Below are 10,626 nucleotides of genomic sequence, written 5' to 3'. Positions count from 1 at the left end.
CCAGCCCCTCGGCGAGCAGATAATGGAGCGCTGTTCTCCTCGGGATGCCTCTCAGCAGCGGCACCGCGTTCCTGCTCCTCCCGATCACAGCGCAGAGCACTCACTGCAGATTTTTTATTTTTTTTTTTTACTTCATTTAACCCTTTCCGCCTTATTTTTGACCCGCACCCCATCCAGGACTTCAGATTAAGAGCTCCTTGCTGACAGGTACTACCAGCACTACCGTTTCCCTGGAAGTCCCCCATTTTCCCCGCTCTTTTCTATTTCGCACACCGAGCATCCCTCCTCAAGAGCGGGGTTATCCGACCCGGCACACTTGCTGCGAAGAGCGGCGCTGGGATCGTGTGACACAGAGGGAACCAGCCCGGCTCGCAGCCAAACCCCACCGCCGGGCTCCTGCCACCTCCTCCCGAGAGAGCGCCGTGATCCCGGCCGGCTCTCCCGGGAATGCTGCCTAGCTTTCCTGCCGCGACGCCCAGGTCGCTCCGTGTCTCCCGAGGGGCAGAAGGCGGCCGCGCCCGCCATGCCCGCCATGCCCGCTCCCGGCCCGGCCCGGCCCGGCCCACCGCCCCCCTCGCCTCCCGGGGCGTCCCGGCGGGGAGGAGCCCAGGGAGCTCCGGGCGGGGCGGCGCGATCTCGCCGCTGGCTGGGACTGCCCGGAGCCGCCTCGGCTGTCCCCATCTCGCCCCGCTCCCCCCGCGGCGGCGGCGGCAGGACCAGGTGAGAGCGGGGCGGTGCCCGCTCCGCTGGGGGAGGGCCCAGGCGGCGGCGGCTCCCGGTGGCGAAGGAGGGGCCGGGCGGGAGGAGGTCGGGCGGAGGGAGGCCGGGCTCGTCTTGACAGGAGGGAGGGAGAGAGGGCAGGCTGCGCTGGTGGCTGCGCTCGCCGGGCGCGGGTGAGTGAGCGGGCGGCGGCGCGGGGAGCGGGGCGGGCGGCGGGCGGCGGGCGCGTCCCGGCGGATGGCGGGCGGCCGGAGCGGGGAGGCGGCGCTCGGCCGCGCCCGGCGGACGGGGAGAGAGGCGGGGACACCGGGCGGTCCCCGGCTCCGCTCCGGGGGCTCGCGGCGGCGGCGTCTCTTCCCTCGCGGCGACCCGGAGGAAAGTTTCGGGGATGCCGGTGTGGCGGGGGCTCCCCCTGCCCCTCCGCCGCCCTCGCCTCTCCGCCGGCTCCTCGGAGCCCCGTCGCCAGCCGGCGGCTGCCCGCCTTGACGCCGCTGTCGCTTAGCGCCCGATGGCAGACAAAGCCGCCTCCCCACCTGCAGCCCCGGCCCCCTCCCCGCCCGAGGCGGCCCCGGGGACCGAGGACCGGGCCGGCTGCCCTGACGGGGACGGGCGTGGGGAGCGACACCGGCCCGCCGAGCGCCAGCAAACTTATTTTTAGATGCGCTTCCCATCACAATGCGTCTTAAAAATAGCACGGTTATTATTTAAGGAGTGGGAAATAAACTCGTTCTGGAGGCCTCGTGGTGGGATTATTATTTTATTTTTTTAAAGCCATTTCTTTTTTAGAGAGGAAAAAACTGTTTCAGTGGTATAGGCAACTGTGGGCCGGTTAATATCCACAGGTGCACCCAGGATGCTTTTACTACATCTTCATTAAGGTCACCCCTGAAGCGTGCGAACAAAGGTACTCATGGCGTTGTCCTCTGCAGTGTGTCTTCGGTGTGAGACGCGAGGTGTGATCTACGGGCACACCTGATTCATGCAATGCTTCCTGTAGGGTTACTCGAGGTTTTTTTTTGATCTGTCGTTTCCTTCGTTTTCTGTCCTGTCACTCGTCTCCAAACGCCTGCAACATGTGGGTGATGCAGGCTGATGGAGTGATAACAGCCTACAAGGATCAGAGCTGTTTATTACTTTGTAAAAGAATCTTTGGCTTTTGTTTTAGCTACCGTCTCTCAGCAGACTCTGGTGATGGAACTACCATAAAATAAATGGGTCTTATTGCTCCAAATGTTGTAATATTACATCATTTGTATCAATTACCTCATCATGATTGCTTGCAAAGCAGAGTTCTGATTTTTATTTTGGAGCCCCTATAAATAATTGGGAGACTTGTGTAAAATGAAGCATAAATGAAAATGGAAAAGTACACCTCCAATAAGGAAAGGAACTTTAGGAAAAAAAAGCACTGAATTGTAGAGTATTTTAGATTGCAAAGGACCTCTGGATGTCACTTAACTTCTGTCTCCACACTCAAAGGAAGTCCAGTTGGGTAATGTTTCTCAGACTTTGTCTGTGTGAGTTTGACTATTTCCAGGAATGGAGGTTACACAGTCTCTGTGATTATGGTGGTGCCAGTGTCTGACCATCTTTGTGGTTATTTTGGGTTTTCTTCCTTAATCTATTGTCAGTTTCCTGTGATGCAATTTGTTTGTGTTTCTTCTTAGTCTGCCACTGTGCACCTCACATCCGTCCATGGGTGATCAAACTCATGTGCATCTGTCGTTTTAGACACTAGAGGAAGCCATGCTAGTGTTTTGAACCAAAGAACCGGTTGTTTCACAACATCATTTTAAATATAATGGCTAGTTTTTATTCTTATACATCAGAAATTTATTAATCCCAAACATCTGCTTAACATTTCCTGTTTATTTGAATGTGGTTAATAGCAGATTAGCATATTAATTTGAAATGCATGAAAGCCTGATGGAGACTATTTATTGGTGCTTTCCTTAAATAAATGTCTCAAATAATTTACCCATCTCTGTCCCCTGGATTAAGCATTGTGTTCCTTAACCTGAAATTGAGATTGTTTACTCCCAACTTTTGCTAGAGTCTTTTCACCATCAACAGTGTCATATATAGTCTCTTAAAATGGCAGTGAGTCTACTCATTTTAATAGAAGGACAGCTTTTTGGCTTTGGTCTTGAAATAGGTTTTCCTTGGGGAGGGATGTGCCGTGAACAATACAGTACAACCTGTTATTACTGGGAAGTTGCCTTTGTACTATATAGGCGTTGTTTAATGCTCTGGAGTTGGTTGATATTTATGATGCTGTTGATGTGGTAAATGGTGTGGGGACTCTTTTTTTTGTCCAGCAGGAAAAAGTAAAAAAAATCTTCTGCGCTGTGCAGAATAAAAATCTGTGTGTTCTCCACCATGGCAATAGGCTGTCAAAATTACTTGTTTCTTAATTTGTGTAAATTCTTGGATATTGCTGATAATGCCTCAAAAGCAGGGGAATATATTTCTAATGTGATTTATAGCATGTCACTTCTGGACGTGTCTGGGTGGAATTTCAAAATATTAGTGTGGTGCTGCTTAATAGAAAATGCTTCTGAGTAACTCATGATTTCCATTAGAGCCGTATCAAATAATTTATTAGAAGCTGTTTGAATGACTGGCTGCGCTGAATTTGATGATATTTAGGATCATTTGATAAATAATTTAACTTATGTTTCCAGATAGCAGCTGCCTTTTTATAATGACGGGAACACCTGACGGGTCCATTCATTGACTTGCAGTAATTGTAGGGAGCTTCCACTCAGGAAGAAATCAAATCTATGGGTCGTTTTTTTTTTTGTGGTGTTGTTTTATATTATTTTATTTAGTGCTGTAGTGACTCTGTGAGTCGTAAATACTCTTGACATTTATAAATCCCTTCTGCAAGCTTACTAGACTCCAGATTATGTATTTGAGGTTTTAAATTTTACCACCACTAATATTTTAGGTATTTTAAAACGGTATTTTTTATTTCAAATGTGGACTGCTTAGTCTATGTTTTTCCCAGTCTGAGGAAAATCTCCTGATAGTATGTAATTATGGTTAAATAAATAAATGTTATATTACACTTCCACAAAATAAAACTTTTTTAGGGGATATAAAAGCTGTATTTTATTTGACAGTATTTGAGGGTGATTTGCATAGCTGGAAAAACAGTTTATTTTGGATTGTTAAGATCAAAGTCTTGGAAGAGGTGATCATCAGGATAGCAGTGATTCATATAATAGATTTCAGTTTGAATTTGGTCAACAATGTAAAACTGGGAATGCTCTTGTTAGACTTAAAAATGGTTTGCTTATTGTAGTGCGTACAGAAATGCTGTCAGTGGCTTTAACTTTATTGTTATAGGACAGAATTTCATAATGGAGCTCATATGCTTTCAGTTTTATGGCCTGGAGGACTGAATGTTGGAACCGCTGTGCTAAATTAAACCTGGGGTCTGTGACAATGACTAATAAAACATGCTTCAGAGGGAATTGTGAGAACAAATGGGAGGTAATTTGCATCCCCTGCTCAAGGTGAATATGATGCTTTGTAGTTTGGAATTGGCTTAAAACCTGAATAACGTTTAATAGCCTCTTCAGATGTTATTATGCATAATTATGATAATTTTGGACATACTTGTTGCTGATATAAGTAACCAGTCTAGATCTGTGGCTAATTTGGGGGGCAGATAGTTTATGCTGGTGTTTTGTTTGCTTGCTTGTTGCCAGACTGCTTCTAGACTCAGGCCAAATTCACTTAATATTTTCCACCAGATTCAGTGATTGGGGCTAATGTGACATTTGGGAAAAATAGGTTCTTCTGCCCACAAAGTTCATAGTTTGAAGTGTAGTGGTGACAACACTCACCTGGGTGTGAAACCTGTCCAGGTGCAGATTGCTTTTCTGTTTGTGTTGGAGCAAGGTCTGGAACAGAAACTGTTTCTCAGAGAATTCCACTATCACCGGTTTGTAGGCAGGTCTGGGGTGTGTATCTCTCAGCTTCTCTTGTGGAATTGACATAGAGATCATGCCTGTACTTGCTAATTTGGTCTTTTATTTTGGACTTGGAAAACTTGGGAAGTTTGTGCTCCAACAGCTGTCCTAGTGAATGTTCAAGTATTTTAAATATAAACAACATCTACAAAAAAGCCTGAAGTTACACTGATACGTACTAACTTGAGTCTCCTGAGCTCTGGGCTCGGCTTAAAAGTCAGGGTAAAAAAGCATTGTTATTATACAGTGTGTTCCTGAATATTGCTTAATTCCATTGTCATATCATCTTGAATAAGGGATGCTTATCATCTCTCATGTATTCTAAGCAAATGTTTCTGAATACTGTTAGATTCTTGGTGTTGGTGGCTTCTGGTAAGAATAGGTTATGTGCTGTATGATTATGTTTTTATGAACTTGCCATTGTGAGGTGGAATGGCACCAGTCAGTATTATTCAGTGAATACCTGTGAGTCTAAGTATAAATTTCACTATGGTGTTATCACTTTTTTGAACTTCATTAGGAATGCAGCCCCCATGGAGGGTTTTGAAATGGTGAAATTCTGCAGTTCCTACCACAAGCTCCTGACAGGCTCCATACCATGTTTGAGGACTTACATCTTTGAACTTTGATTGAAATTGCAGGTAGTGCTGTTCCAAATCAGTGTTCCCTCAGCTTCTGTGTCTAGTGGATAGCTTTACATTCCTTATTTGTATGAAGAAATCCATTATTTGCTTATATGCACCCAACTGGCCCTAAAAGGAGTGTTGTTGGTCCTGCTCAAGAGTTCCCTTTCCTAGACTAGAAGTCAGTCAGCTGCTGTGTTAATCCCATGAAAAAACTCCACCAGTTTAAGTTATCAGTCACTAATATTTGTACTAATGTACAATCCAAATCTGTTTTTCACAAAAAGCTTTGTGTTTGCAACATGACCACACATTCTGTTCTCATCAGTGCTGGCATCACTGCTGCAAGCACGAGACTGCTATAGATGGCAGTGTCAGGCTGGGGAAACGATGGGAGAATTTATGGTGACTACAGGCTCCAGGAGGTGAGAACTAAATTTAAAACCTGGATTTCTGTCCCTAGTAATTGAAGTTTCTTTCCCAAAATAGCACTGATAAAAATCATAGCTTTCATTGTCTTTTTATTGTATTATCTATGTCAACCAAGAAATGTTCTTAAATGCTTTAGGCAAATGTCTAAAAGGAGGGTTAAAAATGGAGTAGGTGTGTACTGTCATACTTTTGACTTCTTGGAAATTTGTACTTCAGGAAAAAAGATTCTTATAAGCCTCTTAACATACTTTTAAACGAACTGGAACAAAATGTGGTGTTACTAATAGTATTATTAATGTCTGTTAAATATTTTGTTTTCTTTCAGTTACGTAAGAGCACAGGTAATTAGAGTGCTTTGAAAGGAGTTTAAATACAAGTGTCAGTTGTCATCGTAAATGAGTGATTGTTAGGATGTGGATTTATTTTATTCTTTGCATCATAATACGTGGTTTGTCTTGGAGCAGCAATTGCAAGACCTTCATACCAGGCCATGACGGAGCATACAAATTTGGCATGGGATTCCAAACTGGAGCACCTCGCTTGAGTAAGATTGGAATTTCTCAGGACACCCCACTTCTTAGGGAGCAGAAGACATTCAGCAGTGCTATAGGATATTGCTGTCTTTCAAGTTAAATAATAGGTGTATTCTTATTTCAGAGGCAGGCTCTTTGCACAACAAATCCCTGAAAAAGAATCTTTCTCTCACCTTGTGGAAGGCTTTATTTGGAAACAGAACACCTCTATTCATTCACTGCAGGACTTTCACTGTGATCATTTTTTGTCTACCTGACAAGCTGTATAAACACAATGCAGTGACATTTGGGTTTGTTTTTTTTAATTTGAAGAAATCAACTACTACATCATTAACATTTTCTTTCACATATCTTTACTAAAAATCTGATTCCATGCAAAAGCAAAAATATTTTGAATAGATAATATTGTTCTTTGGAAGGAAGTACTGCATGCTTGTGTACCTGGCAACAGGAAAATATAAACTAGTGCTTTCAGAAAGCAAGTTAAATTTCTCCTACAGTAGAAACAGGTTTACTTGTTGAGACTGACAAGCTTAATGTTTCTGGGCAAGAACACGACTTTAACCTCTGTTGGTGTGATGAAATACCACAAATGATGCTGTAGGTAGTGTTGGCATTGAGGATGAAATGACAGACAAGAAGTTACATAATTGTTTGTGATTGTACCATAGCTGCCTAGACTATTCCTAAGTCAGTGATTCCATACATTGCTGTTTAAAAGGCAGTTTTACCAGACTTCACAGAATTCATCAGTCTCACTTTTTTTTTTTTTTTTTCTTTTTCCCCACAGCATGACAAGGTCTGAAATGAGTTAGAAGGAAAGCTGTATGCTTAGCGTTAGTTCAGAAATTATTTAATGGATCTGTTTAATCTATCAATGAACTGTCAACTTGGTTATTATTGAACAAACATTTTCAGTATCTTAAAATTCTTCATTTTATATACATAAAAAGTATACATTGCTCATTAGGAATATTTGTAGCAATAGATGTTCTGAGAGAGGGATTATTTTGGCTGTTAATAGTTTCATTAGACTACCTTTATTAGAAGATTGAAAATTAAAATAACATTATTTATGTTTTTCATATTATATTTGCCTATTTCTTCTGTCTCCTGATTAAACATGATCACCATTGAGAGCAAGTATGCCCTCCTGTGAAGTCTGGAGTTAGTGAAGCTCATTTCCTTATGAATTTGTATTTTATGGTTCCTCTGATGGTTATGATCAGTGTTTTTATTATGTTGAAGGTATGGTAAGATTTCTCTCCATGTGGACTCTGCTAATGTGTAATATGATGTGAATCCATACTCCAGCCTTCATCTCATTCAGGGCATCTATTGGAGCTGTTTGTCAGAAGCTTGTTCTTCACTTGGCCATCTGTTTCTGTAAAGCATGTAGCAATTTAACTGCCTTAGAGGTTGCTATCCTGTCAGAAATCAGTAATACCTGTCAAGTGGTTCAAAACTATTGGGAGAGGAAGAGAGAGATGTTCGCAAGCCTCGTGATCGCATAAGCTTCTTATCTTTGCCAAAGCAGACCTGAAATCTGTGTTTTAATTATTCTGCAGCACTTGGGATTCTGATGCTCTCCTTAAAGAGCTATATCCCAAAAAGAAAGTTATTTGTATATGAAAAGTTTAAAACATGTGCTGAAACCAGAAAATATTTCTTATGATGTTTAGTGTCAATAGGATACTCCTAAAAATACTGACTTATTTTTAATAACTGTCAGACTCACATTTTTTCCCCTGTAAATTCTATGATTTCATTGATATTTTGTAATCAGTAATAGCTACAATTCATTCAGGCAAGACATTTTGATGAGTTTTTATTTTACTTAATATCCTTTACTTGATATCCTTCAGCTTAATATCCTGAATGTCTGCAAGAGTTAGTGCAAGGAGCACAGATGATGTGTAGGATTGGGTCACCTGTAAAGAAGAGTAGCTTCAACATATACTAGGCTCCTGCTTCCCCTACTAGAAATACTTGTGGAGTCCCATACTCTGACACAATGTTTGTTTCAGTTTCTTTTATGATGTGTTATTTCAGTTCTGGTCTGTTGCGGTGTCATTTAGCAATCTTGTTCTGGAAGTCATAGTACAGAAGTCATCTTGAAATGAATCCATATCATGCAAATAGGAAGTTGTCTCATAACAAATTAAAATTAATATCCTGCTTCTTTAAGTGCAGAAAGAAGAATAGAAAACTGTCTTCTGTCAATAATGTTCAATCACAGTTAGACCCTGCAGGACTCTGAAGTGTGCTATTGGTATTGACAGGCTGCACATTCTCAGGAGTTGTCTTGCTGTAAAAACAGATGAGAAGTAAAATCCCAATAAGGGAGATAAATTAAAAGTAAAGATTGCAAAAATAAATGTAATTTTTAATTTAAGAAAAATTGATAGATTGGTAGGAAGGCACTGGAAGGGTGAGTTTGGATAGAGATGGAATGAATGAAGAGCATAATAAAGAATGAAGGGGGAGAAATTGCCCTTTATGGGGAAAAAAATGAGGGCTTCTGGTAAAGCCTTTTGAAAATCATCGGAGTCCCAGGCAAAGTAGAGCATAAACCTCTGAATATACTAATTTGAATACAGTCTTCAAAAGGATCTGCATTATTTTTAGATTCATGTCAAGCTGACTTTTTGAATAGCTTAGATTTTATTGCATGATTTGTTAGCTGTAACTAATTTGCTAGCTGTAAGTCATCTAGGCCTGAATCTTCACTTCTCAAAGTTTCTGTCATAAAAAGACGAAGCAAAATACTTTTGTAAGTCTGGACAAGGAATGTCAGAACCACATGAGAATTTTGTATGGCTGATTTTCCCTGTTTAGGAACAATACTGGAGGGCTTACACAACGAGGACTTTGTGTGACCACACAGGCTTAATAATGCTGCAGTGGTATTTTTCCCCAGTCTAAGCATGGCAAGTAAAACAACTATGGTAATTTAGTGTAGCCTCATTAGGCAGGTGCCCTTCAAAACAAAAATGAATATTTTATTTTGCTCTTGCAGTTCTTAAAATGATTACTAATGTCATCTAGGAAGGTAAAAATACACCATTTGTTTTCATGCTTTGTACACTCAGTGTATCTTGTTGGAAAACACTGCTATTGGGCTATCATAGAAAGACTACAGAACAGCTTCCTGTATATTTATCCCTGACGGTTGTCTCAGGTCACACTGAATGTTTCTGAAAGGGGTAGAGAAGGTCAGCTACCATTAAGAAAGCTATGATCCAACTGGAGCAGCTTCTGAGGAGTAACAAGGAAGAGGAAGGAGGGAGAAAATGAGAAGGTGCAGTGCTGGTAAAGTTTGGGAGATGGAGAAGAATGGGCCTGCCCCCAGCAGAAGTCAGTCCTCAGCAGCTACATCTGTACTGCTGCATCCACAGGTCTGGCCCTGGCCAGGGGCTAAGCTGAGCTCAACCTGGAGCAGCTGTGTACAGGGCATGAATCCTGATCCAAGGACAAGCTGAGTGGTGAACAGTATAAAGAGTTGGTTTGCTGCTCAGGATGGCTTCTTGTACTGCCTTTTGTTCTCTGGTAAAGGATTTTTAGGGTGCTGAAGCTGTATCTAGACTTATGGAAATACCAAATTCTTAGTGATATTATTTAGAACAAGTTGTTCTAAATTATTTATTAGTCCTTAGAGGAAACTATGTGGATATTCTTCACCCGAGGAAGTGGCTGAAGATTGCTGGGCAGGAAGTAAGGTCCAGAGGAAGGTGTACTGCCCACAGGGGCATAGCTATGGGTTAGATTTGATTCTTAGGTTTTTTCATAGTATCAACTGGCAACAAACTGGCTTGAATTCTTGTTGTGCCCAGTTACATTGTTTAAGGTTCCTATTTTTGTATTTTAATTAAATACAACTTCAGAGCCTAAAAGCTATGGTCTTGGGGGGGTCTTTTCTTCTTATTTTCTCTCTGTTTTAGAGGGGATGGGGAAGCAAGACTGTTTTCATCTGAATTCTGCATTCAGATTCTGGTTTCAGCTAATTTTAATAACTCAGCTAATTTTGCTAATTTCATTAGCAAGTGCTAACGCAATTTACAGAAATAAGAGGCCAAAAAGAATAGGCAAGAACATATTCTTATTTCTGACAGATTGCACAGTGCACAAAGTTCTTTGTAAATACAGGTATTTAATAGGATAACATGATTAACTTTTGCCAGCTTTCCAGTGATTTTTTGAATGAATTTCCTATTTAAATTTATAAGCGTATTTAAAGAGTGGGGGGGGGATTTTCAATATATTTATTATAAAACATGGAAAAGATTAAAATTTCCTTAGTTCATACTGTCAAAGTAGTCAATAGAGAGAAACAGTGTG

At 41.8% G+C, this 10,626-nt stretch overlaps 1 protein-coding gene across 2 annotated transcripts in view; it reads left to right on the top strand.

Moving 5' to 3' along the window:
* The first annotated feature begins 654 nt into the window (after positions 1-654).
* Positions 655-10,626, top strand: part of FRY (FRY microtubule binding protein) — a 219,076-nt gene continuing 209,104 nt past the window's right edge. The window contains exon 1 of one of the 2 annotated variants that reach the window (XM_015629518.3): positions 655-720. The gene's annotated coding sequence lies outside the window, so the exon portion shown is untranslated. The remainder of the gene's footprint in view (positions 721-10,626) is intronic. The other variant, XM_015629509.3, reaches the window with a different exon arrangement.

This window comes from Parus major, chromosome 1 (genome assembly GCF_001522545.3).
Source record: "Parus major isolate Abel chromosome 1, Parus_major1.1, whole genome shotgun sequence".
Classification (NCBI taxonomy): Eukaryota; Metazoa; Chordata; class Aves; order Passeriformes; family Paridae; genus Parus; species Parus major.
This window is presented reverse-complemented; position numbering and strand designations above follow the sequence as displayed.